The following is a 23,761-nucleotide window of genomic DNA, read 5'->3' as shown; positions in this document are numbered from 1 at the left end:
CAAACAGAAATATTTTAGAGTTACCTGTAATACTAGAGGGCATATTATTTATATAATTAAGGAACAGGAATGGACCCAACACTGATCCCTGGGGCATCCCCCATTTGACTGCAGCCCATTCAGACCCCACATCACAGCCATTCTCAACATTGTGAATAATGACGTTTTGCTGTCTGTTGCTAACGTTAGATGTGAACCAATAGTGAGCTACTCCTTGTATTCTATAATGGTCCAACTACTGGAGCAATATTTTGTGATCAACACAATCAAATGCCTTAGTTAAATAAAAAAATATGCCTAGCGGTCAAAACCTTTTGTTTAACCCATCCAGTACCTCACAGAGAAAAGAGAGTATAGCATTTTCACTTGTTAAGCGACTTGTAAAGCTGAGCTTCATATATGATAGCAAATCGTGTGATATAAAATGATCAATTATCCTTACATACACAGCCTTTTCAATAACTTTAGCAAACACTGATGGCATAGAAATAGGTACAAAATTATCTACATTATCCCTTTCTCCCTTTTTATAAAGCGGCTTTACTACTGAGTACTTTAATCGTTCAGGAAACTGACCATTCCTAAAGGAAAAATTACAAATATGTCTAATGACAGGGCTAATATGGGCAGCACAGTACTTTGAAATTCTCGTAGGCACTCCATTATAACCATGAGAGTCCTTAGTCTTCAGTGATTTAGTTATTGACTCAATCTCCCCCTTGTCTGTATCACAGAGGAGCATTTCAGACATCAATCTCGGAAAGGTTATATGATTCGCTGTAGAAGCTAAATTTTTATTTAATTCACCAGCATTGCTCAGAAAATGATTGTTAAATACTGTACATATATTTGATTTATCAGCAACAGAAATATTTTTACTGCGAACTGACGTTATATCGTCGACCTTGTGCTGCTGACCAGATACTTCCTTCACAACTGACCATATGGTTTTAATTTTATGCTGTGAATTAGCTACTCTATTTGCAAACCACATACCCTTTGCTTTCCTAATAACATTTTTAAGCACCTTACAGTACTGTTTGTAACTGGCTACTGCAGCTTGATTGTGACTACTTCTAACATTTTGATGTAATTCCCGCTTTGTTTTACATGATATCCTTATCCCACAAGTCAGCCACTCGATCTGCTCATTGCTGCTAGTACCGCGTTTACAACGTCCTAATGGAGAGCAACTCTCAAAGAGCATGTGCTAAGGAAAGCATTATATTTATCATCTATGTCATCGGCACTATAAACATCCTGCTACTCTTGCTCCTTGACAGGGTTTAGAAAACTCTCTATTGCTGCTGGATTAACATTCCTACATAGATTGTAATTACATGTGACATTTTTTTGATTACAGCAGCGTTTTAGTGTTAAAATTTGTGCATCATGGTCTGAAAGGCCATTCACGCTTTTACTAGCAGAATGTCCCACAGCCGATGGCTGTGCTGCAGCTCCCCTGCACCCTAGTTGGAAAAACACTATCTGCGTCAGATCATATGAATTTAGGAGAACTACCAACATCCATTTTCTTGCACCATAATACGCAAAATTAATATTGAAGTCATCACATATAACTGATTTCTGGTACTTCCTACAAAGTGAAGTGTTCAGTACAGTGCCGTGATAGGTCTATGGACTCAAATGGAATACTGTTTTTTTACGTACATAGCTACTCCCCCACCCCGCAAGGAACGAACTCCTTGAAAAACAGCCAGCTAATCTGTATCCTGGTCAAGGAAGCCTCTGAGTTAACAAATTATTTACGTGGTGCTCCGACATACCAATAATTTCTAATAAAAAACACAATATATCATAAGCAGCACTCACATTTAAAACATACAGCACTAAACAAACTACAGGTGGGGGTGTGCTCCACGCACACAACGACTGCTTCACAATATGGAACTGCAGTGGCCAGGAATAAAATGCCGCGCACCGCATGCCCACTCCATAGACAAACTCAAGCAGCTGACGCCACGGTTGCTGTGGCAGTCATACAGTAATCCTCGGCCTGGGGGTTCACCCACTAGGTTGAGCTGCTATAAAGGAAGCACACTTCACCTCGCCAGGTCAGAACCACACTCTTGCTACTACAAGAGAGTCCCGCGCTGTGCGAAACAGGTAAATATATTTGGGGAAAGAACGTGCATACGTGGTAAGATAAACTTTTTAAAGCGTGGCAAGATACAAATATGGGTGAAGTGCCACATTCACGTAGTAGCCCTGAAGAGCCGCTCCTGTTAGAATGGATAATCCTGAGCAGCGAGAAATTCTTTCTCGAAACATACCTTCTCCTAAACTCTTCCTCCCAGGAGAGCTAACACCGAAAGGTGCATTTTGGTACAGTAAAAGAGAGTATAACGCTTTCTGTTTGGGCTGGAGGAAGGGCTTTCTTATGACAGATTAAGGATGGCCTGGCACTACTTTAAAAAGAAGGTGCCAATGAAGTAACCACAACTTCTTGGAACAATACGGCTGTAGAGGTAAAAAGGTTTGTAATTCTATCTTTGAAACATAAGAACTGCTCAAAAAAGTATTAGACCGCCCTCATGGCTTGGATAGAACTTTTTTTCTTTTTTTATCGAAAGTTTAAGTACTCTTTTGATCACAGAAAATCGCTGGTTGTAGCAACCTGTGTAGTGAAGGTGAAATGTAAACCTGCATTTTCAGCGCAGTTCAATAGAGAGAACTCTGTCGTCAGTCTTGAACAGGACAACGGAACTGTGTATACTGCTTAACATGCCGTGCGAGCTGCCACTTAACAGCAATGACGGCCACGTGAAGTTGCCCGTCGAATTGGCATTCATCAGAGCGATGCCTTCGCACGTTCCTCCGCTATCGTCAGACACAGAACACTGAAGGTCTGCTTCGTAGTGTTCATCCGCGGTCAGCGATGCCAGCTGACGGTCGCTGCCTTCAAGTTATGGGTAAGAGGTATTTCCTGTGAGAATGCAACAGAAATAAATGATAACATTTCGACACTGACAATAAGTAACCATTTCCACAAGATCAGTTTGACCTCTAGGTATTCTCTATGAATAGCAGCACAAATCCACAAGCACCACGATGTGCGAACAAGATGGGATCCGGTTCTCTCCACCAACGAGTGCACTACTTGTCTGATGCCTGATGATCATCACAGGCGGCCATATAAGAAAGATATGTCTCTATATTGGACTCTCACGGATTCAGCTGAGTAGTGCGTTCAGAGGGTTTGTGGACCGATATCATACGCGGATGTTGTGTGTCTCTCACAGTTACTAAGGATAATTTCAGGGACGTGCTGTAGTGGAAAACGGTTCTCAAAATGCCGAATTTCATAATGCTCATTGTTTCATTCTCAGCTCACCTTGGATCGAAGCCCATACATTCGCAGATACAGAGGTTGGACAAAAATATGGAAACACAGCGAGAAATGAATGTTTGAACATAAATGCATCCAAGCCTGCAGGTCGCACTGTGTGTGTGACCACGAACAGCGCCTGTGCGATGTCCTCGATACGTTGCAAGTGCCAGTCGGGTCAGAACAGTGTCCTATGTAGTTGTCGGTGCATTATATCCGAGCGAAGTGGATTCAAATGAGGGAAAATTGTTGGTGCTCGTACCGTGAGTACCTCCGTAGCCGAGGTAGCCAAAGTGTTTGGTGTTTCAAAAGGCATCATATCGATGATTTATACCGTATACAGGAAAAGCTGGCTCACAACGTGGACGAAAGGGTATGTTGAGTGATCGTGACGGACGGTCATTAAAAAGTGTTATGACGACAGCTTCAAAAGTCACTGCAGAACTGAACGTCGCACTACCGCACTCCCTCAGCAGCTAAACAACCTGCAGGGAGCTCCATAAGAAGGGAACTGCAGTGTGGAGTGGAATTTCAAAAACGCCTCGTCAGCACTGCAAATGCCCGTAACACGAAAATGTGGTGCCGAAGCTATAAAACCTGGGCTATAAAAGAAAATAATTTGGTCGGATGAGTCTTACGTCGCACTGTTTCCAAATTCTGGCCGAGTTTGCATCCGAAGAGTGGAACATGGCGAGAGTTTGCACAGCCATATCGTCGATTCCATCTTTTTGTCCACCTCTTGTATGCAGTTCGTGCAGAATTTTCTTTGAGCAGTTTCTGACTAAGCACAGTGTCAAATTGTATGATGTGGTCCCGTGGTCAAAATTGCGAATGACGAAGAAAACGCATACTGTTTTATACTATGAGTACAATTGCAATAAGTATACTTTTATGATCTCTCAAATTTTCTCGGCGCAATTCATGGTATGTTTTCGGGCGGTCAGCAACGTTGTCGATTCCATTCAACTTGCCTGAACACCGGAAAAGACACAATTACATTTTTATGTGTGAAACGAAATAACAATTTTCTAAACAGAAAATTTTTATACTGATAATACACGCGATTTGTACCCTAAGAGAAACGGTATAAAGTGAGTGTCTGTAAAGGCATTATTTCGCTATAACCAGACAGTACTCGCTTTTTTAAAACCGACAGAGTACGGTCGATTGCTGGACACAAAGGGCTACTCTGCTAGCCTGCAAAGTACTATGGGCGAGATATTGCAAAATCCAACCGCTTCTTGTGCGATACGGTAAGAGCCTCTTAGTCTCTAGAGTCATTTCGGAGCAGCTACAGGGAACATACTTGTATTGCGCCATTACAGTGACTAATTGAGCAGGAAAGCTGATCAATGTTTTTATTGACTGACCACTTTGGGCACATCATCTTTAACCTTCGTCCTTCTCAGGTCATCCTTTAAGTGGAGACTGCAGCCCCATAACACAGTGATGTCAGAATGTTTTGGATGTCGCTTGTAGGAACAAACCTTTTTACATTTCATTAATCGTGAAAATGAGTTAATCGGTGAGGTTTTTTATATCTGTCCCGTTTTTTGTTGCCGCACTTGTAAGAGTATAGAAGATGACAGTTAAAGGAAAGACTTTTGAGTTCCCTGTGGGAGACTTCGCAGTTCCCTCCTGCAAAACGAGTCTTCTTCGAACATATATATAAGCACTAGTTAAGCGCTGTGAAATAACATCGAAACACGTGTCTCGTTAAAACGTGGCAATTTACTATGCATGAATGACCACGCTTCAGATAAGCGGCAGTTTCAAGAACTTCATTCGATAGCTAAGAATATAAGGTGCAGGGGCAATGAAACTAAAATTACAGCCTTTTTAATTAAGCGAGCGCCGGTTAGAATGCAGCAGGATACCAGACAGGCCGACGGCCAGAGCGGAGGTAACGTGCCGAAGAGTTACGATAAGAGCAGGGTCGGGCAAGAACGTGAAGACAGGACACAGAAAAGACACGGGTACCTTAGAAATACGACAATGAATTCGCAGGCGGACTCCCCTCGGAGATGGAGAAGGTGGACTGGTTCGACCAGAGGTTGCTGAAGGGTAAAAAAGTAGTTCGTTTGAAAAAACTTATATTAGAGCAGAGGACCAGAATAAAATTGGCAGAAGAGTGTAAATCGAAAGTGTATATGCGCAGAAAGCAACAGGGAAAGTATAAGCTAAATTGTTTCTGTTGTAAGGGAAAAGATGGTGGCGGATGCCAAAAAAAAAAAAAGGTTCAAATGGCTGTAAGCACCATGGGACTTAACATCTGAGGTCACCAGTCCCCTAGACTTAGAACTACTTAAACCTAACTAACCTAAGGACATCACACACATCCATGCCCGAGGCAGGATTCGAACCTGCGACCGTAGCAGCAGCGCGGTTCCGAACTGAAGCGCCTATAAAAACCTCGGACACACCGGCCTGCTTGGCGGATGTCACAATCGGTTTAGTGGGGAACAAGTGCGCACAGTACGCCATTGTTGAGGACTAGCTGTCCGACCGGGGAGCAATACGGATGGCCGGCAGTTGCGCTCCCGCAAGATTACCAACTAAGCTTTGCTTTTTGGCCAAATCTGAATAAGACCGTGACAAAGTAACGTTCGCGTAGGAGGTGAAGATATTTTGACCTTGAATGAATGTTTACCTAAATATGTGAATTATCGAGGCATAGACGCAAATAGGTAATTGAGCAAAGCTTATTGCGTGCAACTCCGGCCGGTGTGGCCGCGCGGTTCTAGGCGCTTCAGTCTGGAACCGCGTGACCGCTACGGTCGCAGGTTCGAATCCTGCCTCGGGCATGGATGTGTGTGATGTCCTTAGGTTAGTTAGGTTTGAGTAGTTCTAAGTTCTAGGGGACTGATGACCACGCATGTTAAGTCCCATAGTGCTCAGAGCCATTTGAACCATTGCGTGCAACAACACGACAGTCATTGGAAACGGTAAGTCAGCTGTCGTGCAATTCTGTTTTTGTTTTCTGCCAATGATCATTATGACCAATTGCTTATGATCATGCTTGTTTTTATGTGGGGTATCAACTTTAAGTAAAGACTTATTTCCGTGGCATCCGGTAATACAAGCTCCTGGCCTTGTGCATTAAAATATCTGTGTGGCAGCTGAGTGAATTATATTAATACGATCACAAATGGGATTAGCCTGATTGAGACAACAACCAAATGCAGTCGGTATCCGACAGTGGTCTGACCACTATCAGGCTGGATTCTGGCGTGTAAACTACGATTTTGCAATTTTTTTTGTAATAAATTGTATCACAGGATTTTGAGGCTAACGTGTCTCTAGAATATAATTGCTTTTATCACAGCTGCGTTGCATTATTTAGTACCCCCGAAATTCCTCTCCAAACCTTAGTTCTACGTATTTGCTAAGTCCAGAATCCACAGGCAGCCGAATAACTCACGATTGGCTGAACTGCAGGTAAGGGCAGGTAAGATTACAGGTCGAGAAAGTGCAAAGGCTGACTACACTGCCACCGCGCAAGTAAGTCACGCAGAGGACGTGCCACGCACCCCTGTAAATCTACCACTTACCGTACCAGACAGTCCAAGGGGCCGAGTAAGTTAAAAGTTAGGGTTTGTCATTCCGCAGAGGGGATGTTACAAAGTGGTACATCGGCCTAGGGAATGTTACATGGTTGCTTAGTATTCGTCTGTTTTTGCTTCAATGGCGACTTTGGTAAGGATGAACGGCTGGAACACTTAGACTGGTTCGCGTCTTTTGTTGGGATATCACCTGCTGCTGTTTAGTGGGAAAAGAATTCACCACTGCCGATCTGATGGCTACGTGAATGGAGGCAAAGCCCTTACAAGTGCTATTGCACTAATATTCCGGCACTCCCGCTATTTGGGGACACACTCTGAAAACGACAGTGATATTATTTGTAACATATAATTCTGCTTTCGGCTACCGCTGCTCCAGGGGTCCCGGAAATATATTACATAAGGAAATAAATACTCGGCTCGGTGGTTGTATCGACAATTTATACCTTGTTGTTGAAACCGCCGTACGCCTATCCATGAATACAGTTTCAATAGGTACTTCGCTCTTTGGACATAGTCTTTGATTTTGAACTCCGATTGTGCATTTTATTGTTTATAACGTTTGTGGCTTCGCTCGTTTCCGGCTATCGCCTTAGTGACCATGATGATTCGTAGCAGTGAACAGCCTAGTTTCTGTCAGTCTGTGACACAAAACTGGCAGTAGTTAATGAATAAACAATATAGTCCTTCTTCTATTGGTTTGCTTACTATTGATTTCATAGAAAAAACTCAAAGTGGATAGTCGTTTTGAATTACAGTATCTTCTTCGCTTTGTTAAATGGCACTCTCTCCACGATTTACATCTCTAGCATTTTCAATTTAACGAGGCAGTTACATGTCTATACGGGGTGACAGAAATTCACAAAGATCACTGGAGATGTGTACGTGACAATGGGAAAGTGAGCTACCTTCTCACATTTTTCACATGAATTTTGTCTACTACATGTAAGTGTGTCCATATTGGTGATACCTAAAAAATGACAAGTATTCGGTTTGTATGGCCGTACTTTGAAAAATGAGGATACTCTGGTCGTATGAATTGACCAGTACTATTAGGACAGTTCGCCACTTAATTGCTTATGATATTCTATTTCCTTTACTTCTTCACCAGACCATTCGCCTTGTAATTCCGTAATGTTAACGTTCATTACATGACAGCATGAAACAGCTCCTTTATTAACATGTTTTTGTGGTAAGCAGCCCACTATGGGAATGTTCTTCATTCACTGTGGTACAGGCAACTGTCCTTACAATTTGTCGGTTTGATGGTTCTGTGACCCTCAAGCCAATGATTCGGCCTTTCGCAGAGTCCGATAAATGGGGGTATGCTACCCGTGCGCGTCCTCTGCGAATACTGTGTTGTGATCTCCTTCTCAGAATTTCCGGTGATATTAGACTTGATCTAGAGATGTCATATTCCACACCATACTCGATTCGTATGAATGGATTTTTCTGTACTGAAAACATTGAATAGAAGTTCGCTGCAGGATGAAATGTTGATCAAAAAACCCCACAGACATGCAAATGCTGGAGTATAAGTTTGGCAACGTTCAGTCAAGGTGTTCATGGCGTCACACTTGCCATTCTCTTCAGTGTAAGACGTCCCGTCTGGCTTAATTCTATAGTCGTGCTGTGAGGGAACTTTAAGAGAGCTCAGTTGTTAAGAGCATTGTGTGTGGAGATTCAGATTCGAGTTCTAGTAATAAAACCAGTTTTAATCTGCTACGTACACTTATTTCAAACCACGTCTACATGCGGAATGGCACTATTTATTCTGGTATTTTCTGTCAGGTTAAAACTGTGCGCCGGACAGGACTTGAACCCGGAACCTTGACGTTAGCGATCAGTGCTCTACCAAATGAGCTATCCAACCCTCCAACCCATTACCCCCCCCCCCCCTCCCCAACCCCGTCCCCTCCATATAGCTTCAATTCAGCATGTAACTTCATTCCCACATAATTGTGTCAAAGGTCTTTCGTCTTTATGGAACGTATCTTTATATAAATTAACGATTCATGTGGCGTGTATACAAATACCAATACTAGACGGCCAAATATTTTCTTTTCCCGATTCTCCAGCAATGGATTCTTATTATGAAGTGCGTAATAACACGTGAAAATGATCCACAATTCCGCGGCAACACCGGAAAAATCCTATAAATGCACAAAATTTACATGACGTGTTATGCACAATAACTGAATGAATAACCAAGGAAAATGTGAAACGTGCATCACCTGCAATTGTTCGAACATTGAGAATGAAGCTGTGGGTGTGAGGGATACAGTGAAATGTAAACTCTGGAAAATTTATATATACACAGGGAGCTCTGTTTATCGTTTCCATTGGAACTGTTATTAAAAGAGTCATATGTGCATTCTTGGCAGTTTCATTTGTGTAGTGCGACACACATCAAAAAAAGTTTTGCATCACCTCGGTTCCGGAACTTGTACAGAAAATTGGAATAGAGATCAACATAAACATCATTTCCGCCCTTTTTATTGCTCATGAAAACCACACATTGCATGTTGTACCACCACACAGCAAGACCTTCAGAGGGGAGGGGGGGTCCAGAATTCTACACAAACCGGTACCCCTAATACCCAGTAGCACGTCCTCTTGCTTTGATGCATGCCTGTATTCATCGTGGCATACTATCCACAAGTTCATCAAGGCACTGTTGGCCCAGACTGCCCCACTCCTCAACGGCCCCTCAGAGTGGCTGGTGGGTCACGTCGTCCATAAACAGCCCTTTTCAGTCTATTCCAGTCGTGTTCGATAGGATTCATGTCTGGAGAACATGCAGGCGGCTCTAGTCGAGCGATGTCGTTATCCTGAAGGAAGTCCTTCACAACATGTGCACGATGAGGGCACGAATTGTCGTTCATGTAGACGAAGGCCTCGCCAATATGCTGCCGATATGGTTGCACTATCGGTCAGAGGATAGCATTCACATATCATACAGCCGTTACGGCGCCTTCCATGACCACCAGCGGCGCATGTCGGCCCCACATAATGCCACTCCAAAACAACACGGAACCTCCACCTTGCTGCACTCGCTGGACAGTATGTCTAAGGCGTTCAGCCTGACCGGGTTTCCTCCAAACATGTCTCCGAGGATTGTCTGGTTGAAGGCATACGCGACACTCATCGGGGAAGAGAAAGTGATGGCAATCCTAAGCGGTACATTCGGCATGTTGTTGGGACCATCTGAACCGCGCTGCATGGTGTTGTGGTTGCAAAGAAGGACCTCGCCATGGACGTCGAGAGTGAAGTTGCGCATCATGCAGCTTATTGCGCACAGTTTGAGTCGTAACACGACGTCCTGTGGCTGTACGAAAAGCATTATTCAACATGATAGTATTGCTGTCAGGGTTCCTCCGAGCCATAATCCGTATATAGCTGTCATCCACTGCAGTAGTAGCTCTTGGACGGCATGAATGAGGCATTTCATCGACAGTTCCTGTGTCTCTGTATCTCTTCCGTGTCCGAACAACATCGCTTTGGTTCACTCCGATAAGCCTGGACAACTTCCTTTTTGAGAGCCCTTCCTGGCACAAAGTAACAATGCAGACGCTATCGAACTGCCTTATTGACCGTCTAGGCATGATTGAACTACAAATAACACGAGCCGTGTACCTCTTTCCTGGTGGAATGACTGGAACTAATCGGCTGTTGGACCCCCTCCGTCTAATAGGCGCTGCTCATACATGGTTGTTTACATCTTTGGGCAGGTTTAATGACATCTTTGAACAGTAAAACTGTGCCTGTGATACAGTATCCACGGTCAACGTCTATCTTCAGGAGTTCTGGGAACCGGGGTGATGCAAAACTTTTTTTGATGTGTATATTTTTACTAGAAACCACAACTGGTGACGTCGACTTGATACTAAGCACCTGCACAAGAGTTACTCCAATCATTATTTTAATTTTACTGTGACAATTAAAATATGTATTTTGATTGGCAGACTCATCATCGAACGACACCGTTATGGAAATATCGCGTGTGGCATTGAAAATACCAACTTTCTGGCGAGGAAACGGTGTGTTTTTTTTTTTCAATCGGCGTCCCAATTTATTACCGCTAATATTAGCAAGGAGATGGCAGTTTCGTTACGTTTTGGGATCGCTTGACAGCGAAGTTGCTGAGCCGATGTGAGATTTCATGTCCTAACCATTATCAGCTTCTCCATATACAGGCTTAAAACAACGTTTTACATTAGAATTCGAAGACTCAGAATTACGCAAAGTGACTTCTTCAACGACTACGAACTAATGCTCGATCTTTAGTAGCAGCTAGTCAAGATGTAAATCTTGAAGCAGTTGCTTCTATGGCGAACAAAATCGTAGAGATTACGACGCCCAGTCAATTTGCATACAGTATGGAAACTGTTTCGTTCCCATCTCAAGGTGTCTAACTCTGTCATCTGCAAATATAGCTCTCGTTACTAAAGACCCAGATTGAGAAACTATGAACTTTGACACGATCGAGAAGCAGTGAAATCGCCACGGCATGCACAGAAACATTCTGTGCTCTGGTGTAATTATAAATTCAAACAGAACGCGAAAAAATGCACAACCCCTCGTTCATTTATTTCTCAACAGTCCGCGAACGCATCAATCGGAAAACTAGTACGCTACTCACTTGGCGCGGCACAGAGTGAAGAGGCTAAGTCATCTCGCAGCTTGTTCATAACGGATCGCAAAACACACCGATTTTTGATCGATTCCGGAGCAGATGTTTCCCTATTGCCAGCAATAATGTTAGATTACAAAAATGTTCATAAAAGGCAACTGTACGCTGCAAACGGTTCCGTGATACACGCGTATGGTGAAAGATTACTGAAGCTATAAATAGGACCTCGACGAAGATTTCCATAGCCATTTCTTCTTGCAGATATTCCCCAGCCCTTACTGGTGCCTATTTCTTCAGCCATTATGTTCTGTTGCTTGGTAAGTCAAAAAAGTTACCCGACCGAGAAACTTTAATCGCTAGAACAGGCTCTGTAGACATACTTACTGACAATTTAGTGTCTTTGATTGAACCACAACATAGATATCGATACTTGCTAAAGTGATATTCTAAGGTTCAGACGGAGAAACCTAATTACGATTTTCATGACTTTAATGTGCAACACACAATCACAACAGGATCACCAGTGCATGCACGAGCCAGACGCTTGTCACCAAAATTAGCGCAAGCAAAACTTGAATATCAGGAGATGATGGGCCTTGACATATGTCATCCTTCTAAAAGCTGCTGTTCTAGTCCTCCCCATCTCGTTCCAAAGCAAGGTGGAACCTGGCGTCCCTGTGGAGATTACAGAGTTTTAAATGTTGCCAAAGTGGCAGACCGCTATCCAGTACAGCATTTACGAGATTCACTTGTCAGCTCACCAGCAGAAAGATATTCTCTAAGACTTGTCTTATCCAAGCTTATCATCACATTCCTGTTGCGTCAGAAGATGAGCCTAAACCAGCTGTAATCACACCATTTGGACTTTGAAGATGCCTTATGGCCTACGCAATGCAGAACAAACATTCCAGCCATTTATTAATAGCATTTTGAACTGTCTGCCATTTGTGTATTCCTATTTAGACGGTCTTCTTATTGTTTCAGCGTCAAATGAAGAACATATAATGCGTCTGCAACATCATCTTCAATGGCTGGATAAATGTCATCTGAACATTAACGTGGGAAACTTTATGGAGAGAAAGAGATGTCTTTTCTGGATTATTGTGTGTTACATCAAGGAATTTCGCCACAGGAAGAAAAAGTGAAAATCCTAACACACTAGCAGAACTACGTCGTTTTTTTTTTTAGGACTGATGAATTTCTATAGACGTATGCTTCCACATACTGCAGAAATCCAACAGCCGTTCTTTAATTTGTTCAAGAACACCAAGAGAAAGGATAATCGCCTTCTTACATGGACTGGAGAAACATACAACTCATTCAAGAAATTAAAAGAACTAGCAAATGCAATTCAGCTTGCTCACTCAACAGCTCTTCTCTTAACTTTGATGGCTCATGCTACAAGTGCTTCTTTACACTACTTTCCTTTTTCCCTTCAGGTCTCTGACTGATACACAACGTAACTACCCTCATGTTCAGAAAAAACAGAACACCTTAAACGACTTGAGGTAAGACGTTCATATTTACTGGACGTGTATATTAGTATGTTCTGTAGAAATGAGTAGCATGCGTCCTGTTGCCTAGTAGGCAAAGGTCCGCCATGGGCCCTGATCATTTGCTCCAAGTGTAATGAACGGCATATATAGCGCGTATGGCATCCTGTGGTATAGACAGCGATGCTGCATTCACCTGCTTCCAAAGCTCATCTGTGGTGATTGGCATTGAGTCACCGTGTTGCGCCCATCGTTTCGCCGTATCCCACATATTTTCAGTTGGCGACAAGTCTTGTGATCTGGTGGGCCAGGGTGAAAGGCTGACATCCTGTGACATCAAGAAGGCACATGTTCATGCAGCAACATTTGGTTGTGCATTGTCTTGCCGAAAAATGTGGCGTTGTGCAGTAAGAGTATGGCTACCAGTCGCAACATGTCATTCACGTACATCACAGTGATCATAGTGTCCTGGATACACACCAACTGTGATTTGTAGTTGTAACCAATAGCACGCCACACCATAAGACCATCAGTTGGCTCTGTATGTCTTGTGCGAATGTAGTCACTGTGATGTCACTCTTCCTGTCTGCGGCCATTATTTTCAAACAAATAGAACCTGGATTCGTCCGAAAACACTATCTGATGCCATCCGTGTCCCCAGTAACGTCGCTCCATACACCATTGCCGTCTAGCATGTTTCTATACATTCATCACAGGTAGACGGAGAAGTGGACGACGCACAAGTAAACCGTGCCGTAATAAACGGCGACGTACTGTCACCCTGATAGTGTATGTTGTGTTAAGAATGTTTCACTGTTCCGCCAGGGTCGAGGAGGATGCAGATCTGATAGTGTATGGTGTGTTAAGGATGTTCCATTGTTGCACCATAGCCGAGGAGGACACAGATCTGTCCTGGAATGCCATTCAGATGAGGCGTCGATCTCGGGGGCTGGTATGGATGGTGCAACCTGACCCATCTCGTCGTGTTCTTTCAAACTCACTGATCTGAAGACGCAAAAATCTGCGAGGCATCCTGCACGTCTGCTCATATCACACTGATCGACTACCTTCGGTTTACAGCGACAACGAGGGCCGCAGGCACATTTTACTGGTAGTTGGTGTTTCACTGCAATAACGATGTTGACCTTGAACCCGCAGCCCGACATGGTTCAAATGCTAATCATTACTGTAGAACATACTAATGTACATGTCCTGTGAATATCAACATCCTATCTGTAGTCGTTCAATGTGTTCCTATTTTTCTGAACACGAGTGTATAGTACCTAGAACCGTGAACTGTTGGCAGCATATTCGGCTGGCGAACATTTCGTTATCTTCTGGAAGGCAGAGCGATCACAGCATTCACAGACTACAAGCCACTAACATTTGAGGCCGCAGCTCGTGGTCTAGTGGCTAGCGTTGCGCATCTGGATTAAGGTTCCCGGGTCGATTCCCGGACTGCGTCGGGGATTTTCTCCTCTCAGGGACTCGATGTTTGTGTTATCCTCATCATCTCATCATCATTCGGGAAGTGCCGAGACTGGAAATGGAAAGATGTGGAACTTTTACAGACGCTGATGACCACGATGTTGAGCGCCCCACAAACCAACATCATCATCACTAACATTTGCCTTTAAACAGCGACCAGGAAAAACAACACCTAGGCAACTGCGCCATCTGGAATTTCACAGTCAGTTCATCACAGATATTCGTATCTTCGTGGAGGAGAGCACATTCCTACTGATACATGTTTGAGGGTTGTGGATATCACGTTGCCAGCCAGTGTTTAATATGAAGACATTGCAAAGGTACAATTCATTGACCCAGAAGTGATCAAAGTCAGGAATTCAGACTCCTGTTCCTTCGTGTTTGCAGCAATATTTTTACGTGATGGATCACAGCTACTTTTTGATAATTCTACAGGTAAACACAGGTCATACATTCCTGCACCCTATAAACAACAAGTCTTTCATGCACTACATGACTCGGCTCACTCTGGCATCAGAGGCACAAGCAGACATGATTCGCCAGCGCTTCATTTGACCTTCACTGGGACAAGATATAAAGTCGTGGCCGAAAACGTGTGTTCGCTGTCAATGAGTGAAAATTTCAAAACATGCACCAGTGCCTGTGGAGCTCTCAGCGAAGCTGACAGTAGCTTCTCGCATATACATGTTAATCTACTGAGAGCACTACCTTGCCCTCATGGCATCACCTATCTCTTAACATTGATAGGCAGACGTCAGCCAGAGGCAGTTCGACTGAAAGACATCACTACAGAAAGTGTTGCCAGCACTCTCTTATTGTCATGGGCTGCACGTTTTGTAGTCCCAAAAATCACAACCACCAACACAGGGCAGCAGTTTGAGTTTCAATTGTTCTGCTACCTCACAGAGACCCTACGTATACACCACATCGAAAACATCCAGCGTGGAATGGCAGAGCTGAACAGTGACATCACAACATTAATACAGCATTAAGATCTCGACTTTCAGATGACTGCGTTGACAACTTCCCAATAATTTTAATGGGTCTTCGTACCTATGTGATTCCAGAATATAACAGCATCGATGTAGAAATGACTTATGGCGTGACAACTATACTTCTAACCGATTTCTCAGATCCTACACCAGTGGGGTGTGACATTCCAACTTTCTTTTTCACCTTAAAACAGCGCATGGTGTCACTTAAACCAATTAATGTTCTATGTCATGACACAAAGTTTGTATTCATCCATCCTGAACTCATGAGCTCTTCACGTGTATTCATAAGACGTGATGCTCAGAGAAAGCCTCTACAATCTATTTATGACGGACTGTATCTGGTACATTCACGCTGTGAAAACATTTCAGTTTTTGAAACACCTCAAGGTGACAAGACCAACTAAATCGACAGACCCAAGACATACTCCTACTGAAGAATATGGATTCGAGATCAGCGGTGCCAGTCCGATGTAAACAACTAGCTCCAGTAAACAAACCTACTGAGTGACTTCAGCCAATTCAGCGAGCTACTGTGCACTTCCAATAGAAAAATCTGAGCATTATCACTGGGGAGAGAATAATATATGGCTGTAAGGGACACATTGAAACGTAAATTCTCTAACATTTATAGATAGACATTGAAGTAATTAGTCTTTTGTTTATCTCTGTTCATCTTTTCGTTTGTAACTGTTATTAAGAAGTATTCCTGGAGGTTTCATTTGTGTACTGCGAAATAGAGCATTGTTTTTTACTAGAAATCACAAAGTACTTGGTCGAAGTAGAGAGGATATAAAATGTAGACTGGAAATGGCAAGAAAAGTGTTTCTGAAGAAGAGAAATTTGTTAACATCGAGTATAGATTTAAATGTCAGGAAGTCGTTTCTCAAAGTATTTGAATGGAGTGTAGCCATGTATGGAAGTGAAACGTGGACGATAAATAGTTTAGACAAGAAGAGAATAGAAGCTTTCGAAATGTGGTGCTACAGAAGAATGCTGAAGATTAGATGGGTAGATCACACAACTAATGAGGAGGTATTGAATAGAATTGGGGAGAAGAGGAGTTTGTGGCACAACTTGACTAGAAGAAGGGATCGGTTGGTAGGACATGTTCTGAGGCATCAAGGGATCACCAATTCAATACTGGAGGGCAACGTGGAGGGTGAAAATCGTAGAGGGAGACCAAGAGATGAATACACTAAACAGATTCAGAAGGATGTAGGTTGCAGTAGGTACTGGGAGATGAAGAAGCTCGCACAGGATAGAGTAGCATGGAGAGCTGCATCAAAACAGTCTCTGGACTGAAGGCCACAACAACAACAAACTAAATACCTAGGTATTACTATTACGAACAACTTAAATTGGAAGGAACACATAGGAAATATTGTGGGGAAGGCTAACGAAAGACTGCGTTTTATTGGCAGGACACTTAGAAAATGTAACAGATCTACTAAGGAGACTGCCTACACTACGCTTGTCCGTCCTCTTTTAGAATACTGCTGCGCGGTGTGGGATCCTTACCAGATAGGGCTGACCTAGTACACCGAAAAAGTTCAAAGAAGGGCAGCACGTTTTGTATTATCGCGAAATACATGAGAGAGTGGCGCAGAAATGATACAGGATTCGGGCTGAACATCATCAAAAGAAAGGCGTTTTTCGTTGTGACAGAATCTTCTCACGAAATTCCAATCACCAACTTTCTCCTCCGAATGCGAAAATATTTTGTTGACACCGACCTACATAGGGAGAAATGATCACCACAATAAAATAAAGGAAATCAGAGCTCACACGGAAAGATGTAGGTGTTCGCTCTTTCCGCACGCTATAAGAGATTGGAATAATAGAGAATTGTGAAGGTGGTTCGATGAACCCTCTGCCAGGCGCTTAAATGTGATTTGCAGAGTATCCATGTAAATGTAGATGTAGATGTACTTGCTCTTTGGAAACTCTCTCCAGAAGCAAGGTATGACGTAACTGTCTTCGAGAGAATTATGAATTATCTCGCTTCTCATAACCCTTCACACACACAGGCTCAAAGTTATTTCTCTCCTTTACTTCTCTCCAACATAACATTATAGAAGTGGGAATTCTGACGGGAAGTGTGATGGGTGAGCAAGATTTTATACAAAGAATCAGCTTATTTCTAAAAATTTACCATTTCGCTTTAAAGCACACGGTTCCCGTGTAAAGTGTCAAACAAATAACACATCTTACATTGAATTCCTGAAACAATTCTGGTTAAATCCATATGCCACACGACACAGTTACGTGAAACTGTACGAATTTTATTGATATGCAAAGCGAATAAATAAGCCAGCATTTCATGGATATAAACCACTAACACTCAACACTACGCAAGTAATTTTTCAGATCCGTACTATGAGATACAGTTCCGACAGAAGGAGAATTTTACAATGGAACACCTGTCCCACGTTCGGCTAAAAACTTCACAGCGGGGCATCTATCAGACCCAATGAGATGCCGGAGCCACTGCATAGGCCACTGGAAAAAGCAGCCCTTGTCCCTTCTTTTAATGACAACCCTTCGTAAAACGTTTCTACAGGAACATGGCTGGATATGGAAGATAAAAGTCAGGGGAAACCCAACTCAAAAGATTGGTTACTCACTGTAGCCATCTGTGTTAAAAGCTCGCACGAAAGAAAAAGCTGTTTATCTCAGTATTATGTAACAGAAGTTAAACTCTGCCCTACAAAAGGAACAACGCCTGTGATAGGCTTCCAGTGGGTGGAATTATAACAACTACGAACACTCTGATTGACCAGAAAGAAAACATGTGGCCACCAGCTTTGATGTAGGCAAATGAGGAGAGAATAATTCAGTCTTTCTCTTTCAGAAAATCATCGAGTGTTTGACAAAGGCTACTCGCGCCGTGATGAGACGATTGCGAGAGTCATTATGTGAACACTTGTTCACTGGCTCATCTTAAGTCTTAAGGGGCTAAACTCAAAGTATCCTAGTATGGAGAATGGCACTGAGCACTGGTAGTTAACGCTTGCGAATGATTTGAGGGCAACAAAGTATCCGCTATTCCAGCCAGGAGTCTCAGCTTCACCAAAGGCGTAGGAAATGTATCAAACTGGGGTTTAACAGTCGAGAGAGATTTAGAATAGATTTTCAGGTTCACAGATCTCACCAAAAGCCTCCACTGCTGTCGCCGACGAAAGGTAAACATGTGCACTTGCACTACACCAGCAAGTTATATTCAACAGACACTCAGAACTGCGGTCATCTCCCGCCCTCCTATTTTTTTCTTTTTTTTTTTGTATGTTCAACCATGGCCTGTAGTTAAACATATTCACGATTGTTGGGCTTCATTGAAGCAGAAAAGCGAGATATTCTATTTAACGAAAAGAATTGATCAGCCACTGTAAAGTGGCTTGTGACCTAAAGCTATTGAATTGTTTTAAATATGTACTTCTTTCTGATTGCTCTTTACCGACCCCATCCATTAATTGTTTATTTTAATTGTACATTTTTTTTCTTAGATGATATCTCTGGCTCCAACTGTATTTAATTTCCAGAATGTATTTAATTTGTTTGTATTTTATCGAACCCCAGACATGGTAATCAAACATCTTACTATTAAAGAACCTTAGAATAGTTAGAAATCTCGCTTCACCGTATTTTACCATCCTGTATGTATTATAATATGTCATGAAGTCAGAGTAAAAATAAACCTTAATAACGAAAATCTAAGATTTTCATTTAAAGCTAATATACAGTTATGCCAGAACCCATACGCTAATTTCTGTTAGAGATAACATTTTCTTCACAGGGAGTGTAGTGGAACCGATACTGAGATCATTGTCTGATTACATCACTGTCCGTACTGCTGCACTCCTCTGAACCCTGCATGTGTGAGGTGGTAGCTTCCACCTTCAACACCAAATTCCTAAAACACTCACAGAGCGTCCTTGTGCAACTGTTATAGGAAGATAGATCTGTACCAGTCACACACGTTAGACCCAGTGAGCTTATATTATGCCGTGACGATGAACAAAGCATAATACCAGATGCTGTGTTTTGTAGGAGTGGAACTAAATTGCTTTTCGCACAGCTAGCTCACCTATGTTAGTGAAGCAAACCAGCTCTTCGTTCAAGTCCCCAATCATTATTCCAAACATTGTATACAAAGAAGTAAAAAATGTGTATGAGGCATTGGACACAGCTATAAATAAATACCCTGGCAACTCCGGGTTTCTCAGATAGTTTAAACTGTGTATCTTGTTAACTCTGAGAACATAATTTCCATTCGCAAAACGTCCATCACCAAGTTGAGGTAGATGAAATTTGAAATGCAAATGCATGCAGAAGTACACTACTGTGACGAAAATAAATAACATGAATGAGTTACTGATTCACAGTATTGAACATAGCTGTTAATGGAAACTGTAAGTTTCCAATTAATGAAGTACACAGCCTTTCAGCATATTTCCTCAGCTCATGATGGATATAACATGTTTTACATGATGTAATTCAAGAATCCAAGTAACTCCTTGTTCTTCTGAAGAAGATACCTTTAGCAGTATCGAAGCCTGGGTCAGGTCTAAAAATAAATAAAAACTGGTAACTTAATGGCTGTGCAACTGGAAAGTGAGTTACTGTTTATAAAAGACAAAGCAAAATGTGGCATGTAAACTTTATGTGGAAGTCAAAAATATTTCATCTAGTGTCCCAACGCGTGTCCTGGTAATGATGGAGTATCCTCATGTACGTCTACGTCTACATCTACATGACTACTCTACAATTCACAGTGAAATGCCCAGCAGAGGATTCGTCGAATTACTTTTAGACTATTTCTGTAGCGTTCACTCTCAAACATCGCGCGGAGTAAGCAAACACTTGAACCTGGCCGTGTGAGCTTTGATTTCTCTTATTTTATTACGATGATAATTTCTTCCTACGTAGGCGGGCATCAACAAAATTGTTTTCGCTTTCGGAGGAGAAGTTTGGTCTTTGACACCCCACCTCACGTATCATATCTGTGACACTCTTTCCCCTACTTTGCGATAATATAAAACTAGCTGCCCTTTTTTGAACTTATTAGATGTCCTCCGCCAATCCTATCTAACCCATACATCAGCACTCCTGCAGAGCACAGGCATGCATAATTTAGGCAGTCTCTTTAGTAGATGTGTCGCATTTTTAAATGTTCTGCCAATGAAACGTAGCCTTTGGTTCGACTTCCCCACAACATTACTTGTCTGGTGATTCCAAATTGTTTATAATTTTAACCCCTAGGGATTTAGTTGAACTCATGCCTTTAGATTTATGTTATTTATTTGTGATATAAGGTCTAATGACAAAGAATAAATGACATGCGATTTACACCCATTTCGTCGTATAACTGGGTCTCTACATCAGAGTTTTAGTTTGGGACATGACTCTACACATGACTTGCGCTGGCTAGTGTCCAGTACCTGCCTAAAATCCACAGTGAGTGAAAAAAAGAATCGAAAAAATATGCTCCAAAGAGAAGAGGCTTCTGCAAGCTCGCATTACTTAGCAATAGTTCTTTGCGATATTCTGCTATTCATCTTGAAAGTTGGACGTCCATATCTTTTACAGGAAAGCTAGCTGTTGATTCTGCTGTTATGAGCATACACAAACTCTGGATCTGAGATATTATTATCGCGAGTGGTAGCGAGCAAACAGTTGTAGAGGGTCAGGAGAAGGTCGCAGCCTGCACTGACGGTGCTAATGGCGCCAGAGGAGATTTTTGTATTAATCGACTATTTTTGGTAATGTGTCTTTTTGCTGCCCGTAGCTGTTACTTGCTTGCGCACTGGAGAGATTTTTTTCAGATTTGTGTGTGTGTACATTGAAGGTTATACTCGTATCTTTGTTGTGACCAGATAAGTGGTCATTGATTAAAGACGTTGTGGAATAATTAAAGTTTTTGCTAATAAAAGTGTCCAAGGAAAAGAAAGGTATAAGTAAAATTTGTCAGTATGTGAATCGTCGATCTTCACGATATATTGAATTAAAAGATTTTATTTATTCCTTTCATTTTTTTTATCCTGTTAAAGGATTGTTGACTACTCCCTTCTGATCATTTAATTTCTATAAAAACGAAAAAGGGGAGTAGTTGCATCGCAGGCAGGTACAACAGACTTTATTTTTCATCTTTTATAGGAAGAGTAATTTATGTTTTTTGTCCTCTATCAGAATACTGACATGTCCGATAGCAGATAGTTCTAGAAAAAGTTTGAATTCTGACATGTCGGAATAAGGGTTTTCATAATACAAGTATTACGGATAAGCCGACCGGAGTGGCCGTGCGGTTGTAGGCGCTACAGTCTGGAACCGAGCGACCGCTACGGTCGCAGGTTCGAATCTTGCCTCGCACATGGATGTGTGTGATGTCCTTAGGTTAGTTAGGTTTAATTAGTTCTAAGTTCTAGGCGACTGATGACCTCAGAAGTTAAGTCGCATAGTGCTCAGAGCTATTTGAACCATTTTTATTACGGATACATATCAGACTTAATGTTAATGAAGATAAAGTTTCAGTAGATAGCCTAGCAATTTTTGGAGAAAAAGTGTAGATAACGATAATATTATCAGACGTAGAGCTTTACACATCTCTGTACATCTGTTGCCATAATAATAACAATAATAATAATTTTTGACATAAAACTTTCACCAGGTTAATCATAATAGTAATCTTTGATAGTGAAACTTTCGCCTGGCGAGCTGACTGCCAGGATTTCGTTTCGTTGGATGATTTCAAAATTTTTATTTCAGCAATTTTCTGGTCCAGAATTTGTTTACTTGTTTCGTAACAGTGAGGTAAACAGTTTGGTGTTAAGATATTTGTTTTGTATTTTTGAGTCATTTCTTCATTGCTACAATGACAAAGAAAACTAGAGCACAGGCAGGAATGGACAAGACTGTAGAAGCTGCTCCAATGAAGTTTCGGAAAATTTGATGCATAGTGTAGAGAATTCTTCTCAGGATGATGAAGTCAGGGATCTTTCACAGTACTGTGAATAATCAGCGTGTAGGCAGTTACACTCCTGGAAATTGAAATAAGAACACCGTGAATTCATTGCCCCAGGAAGGGGAAACTTTATTGACACATTCCTGGGGTCAGATACATCACATGATCACACTGACAGAACCACAGGCACATAGACACAGGCAACAGAGCATGCACAATGTCGGCACTAGTACAGTGTATATCCACCTTTCGCAGCAATGCAGGCTGCTATTCTCCCATGGAGACGATCGTAGAGATGCTGGATGTAGTCCTGTGGAACGGCTTGCCATGCCATTTCCACCTGGCGCCTCAGTTGGACCAGCGTTCGTGCTGGACGTGCAGACCGCGTGAGACGACGCTTCATCCAGTCCCAAACATGCTCAATGGGGGACAGATCCGGAGATCTTGCTGGCCAGGGTAGTTGACTTACACCTTCTAGAGCACGTTGGGTGGCACGGGATTCATGCGGACGTGCATTGTCCTGTTGGAACAGCAAGTTCCCTTGCCGGTCTAGGAATGGTAGAACGATGGGTTCGATGACGGTTTGGATGTACCGTGCACTATTCAGTGTCCCCTCGACGATCACCAGTGGTGTACGGCCAGTGTAGGACATCGCTCCCCACACCATGATGCCGGGTGTTGGCCCTGTGTGCCTCGGTCGTATGCAGTCCTGATTGTGGCGCTCACCTGCACGGCGCCAAACACGCATACGACCATCATTGGCACCAAGGCAGAAGTGACTCTCATCGCTGAAGACGACACGTCTCCATTCGTCCCTCCATTCACGCCTGTCGCGACACCACTGGAGGCGGGCTGCACGATGTTGGGGCGTGAGCGGAAGACGGCCTAACGGTGTGCGGGACCGTAGCCCAGCTTCATGGAGACGGTTGCGAATGGTCCTCGGCGATACCCCAGGAGCAACAGTGTCCCTAATTTGCTGGGAAGTGGCGGTGCGGTCCCCTACGGCACTGCGTAGGATCCTACGGTCTTGGCGTGCATCCGTGCGTCGCTGCGGTCCGGTCCCAGGTCGACGGGCACGTTGCATGGGGGCTTAATTATTTAAAATGCAAATATTTTTAGTAGCTGTGAGTCGGTTCACGCAATGTCGTAAACGGCTGGCCCTGACTAGTATTATTACGCAATCTGACTGCTTAGAATGACAACAAAGAATGTAAGAAAATTTCTGTTAGCACAATTAATTAATTAAGTCCCCAGCAACTATAAAATCTACGAAGCCAACATAGCA

The sequence above is a fragment of the Schistocerca cancellata genome, chromosome 2 (assembly GCF_023864275.1).
Source record: "Schistocerca cancellata isolate TAMUIC-IGC-003103 chromosome 2, iqSchCanc2.1, whole genome shotgun sequence".
Classification (NCBI taxonomy): Eukaryota; Metazoa; Arthropoda; class Insecta; order Orthoptera; family Acrididae; genus Schistocerca; species Schistocerca cancellata.
Note: the sequence above shows the minus strand (reverse complement) of the source record.